The following is a 2,089-nucleotide window of genomic DNA, read 5'->3' as shown; positions in this document are numbered from 1 at the left end:
AAAGGCTCAGGTACGCCTTTTGCCCAGGCAAAGGAATCCTGAGCCTGTTCAAAAGACTCCTCTCAGAGTGGGGTCTTTGGAGCCATCAGGCAGGGCTCCAGGGGCCTCAACGGTGACAGCTTAAGCTTTCACCATATCCACAGGGGTCTTTGCTTCTAGGCAGAATGCCCCTGAAGCAAAGGCTCAGGTCTATCCTTTGCCCAGGCAAAGAAATCCTGAGCCTGTCAAAAGGAAACCTGTGGAAACTAGTTCCACAGGTAAACAACCCCTCAAAAGATTCTCCCAAGATCCTGGAAAGGGACAACCTAAAGGTGTGGGGCAAACCTTGACCACAGGTGCTGCCAAACACCTTATGAAGAGATAGTTTGAAGAATTGGATGCCCTAACCCAATGGAACTGTTAGGGAATTCATGCAAAATGGGAAGAAGAGATTATGACCAAGAGATTATGACCGATCTCCCTGAGAGGATTCCAAATTCAAGCCCATTATGGGGCCTTTGATAATGGACAACACTACATGTGAAGGCTGTGAGAATAGGCTTGACACGACCTTACACTGTTGTATCCATCTACTTTCCTCCACATAATCTTAACAAGATCTACTTGAGCAGTTGCCACATCCATTTCTACTCTTGGGAGATTTCAATGGTTGGCATCACCTCTGGGGAGAAACTGTGCAGCCCTCGAGGAGGGGCCTTGGAGTCCTTGCTCTTAAGAGTAGATGCAGTTTTACTGAACAGTGACACACATTTCCAAATTCAAACTGGGACATTCTCCAATACAGATCTGTCAATTGTTTCACCTGATTCACAGATGAATTTCACTTGGCATGTCATGGAAAACTTACATGGAAACGACCACTTTCCAATACTTTTGGAGGAGGTGAATGGTATTCTAGTCAATGGAGTGCAGAAATGGCGACTTGAACATGCGGACTGGAATCTTTTTAGATCAACCGCAGTATTACAAGGATCTGTGAATGATTTCCAGTGTGTTCAAGATGCTGTTAATCACTTCACATCACGAATTCACTTTGCAGCAGAAACATTAATTCCCAAAAGAAGCGGGCAGTACCATCGACCTCCGGTACCATGGTGGTCTGATGAATGCCAACAAGCTGTCAGAGCAAGAAAAGCTGCATCAAGGCAGTTGAAACGATGCTCCAGCGATTTAACCGTGATCCATTACAAAAAGACCCAAGCCAAGGCCAGGCGCGTGCTAAAGGAGGCTAGACGGACGTCGTGGAGACAGTATGTCTCCTCGATTACCTCTGGGACCCTCTTAGCATGGTAATGGGACAAGGTGCGTACGATCGCTGGAAAGAGCACATCACATTCACCATCTGCTTTGAAGATAGATGGCATAATCATCACAGACAGGAACGACACCCAGTAGGACTGCAGTAGAACTTCCATACAACTTTTCCTTTTGTGCAAGGAGATGGACTCTGTTTTGCAGCTCTGCTGTAAGACTGCCCTAGGAAGTGATGATATTCCATACCAAATGATTTCTCACCATACCAGAGAGCTCCAAATTTCTCTCACTAGATGCATTTCCAAGCTGATGGAGAAAATCAATATGGGTTTTATAAAATTGAGATCGACCACAGATGCACTTGTGAGGATGGAAAACTGCTATACAGAATTCCTTCGCACAGCGACGTCACATATTAGTAGTCTTTTTTGACCTTGAAAAGGCTTACAATACTACTTGGAAGCATGGCATAAGAGAATCATTACCTACCTTCATACAAAGCTTCCTTGCTAACAGGAAGTTTAGAGTTCAGGTGGGAAACAGTTTCTCTAATCTGGAAGATCAGCTGGAAGGGGTCCCACAAGGAAGTGTTTTAAGTGTGACCCTGTTTGCTATTGCTATAAATGACATCGTAAAGGTTATTCCAAGTGCTGTCTCATGTAATCTGTATGTGGATGACTTTACACTGTACTGCTCAGGATGTGCAAGGACACATGCACGGTTCAAATTTTCCCCAAACAAGACCATGGCTATACATTTCCACAAACAAGGAAAGTCCCATCCTTCCCTCTATTTAGGAGCAAATCCACTGCAATTTGTCCAAGAGGTTAAGTAT

This window comes from Penaeus monodon, unplaced genomic scaffold (genome assembly GCF_015228065.2).
Source record: "Penaeus monodon isolate SGIC_2016 unplaced genomic scaffold, NSTDA_Pmon_1 PmonScaffold_163, whole genome shotgun sequence".
In the NCBI taxonomy this organism is placed as follows: Eukaryota; Metazoa; Arthropoda; class Malacostraca; order Decapoda; family Penaeidae; genus Penaeus; species Penaeus monodon.
Note: the sequence above shows the minus strand (reverse complement) of the source record.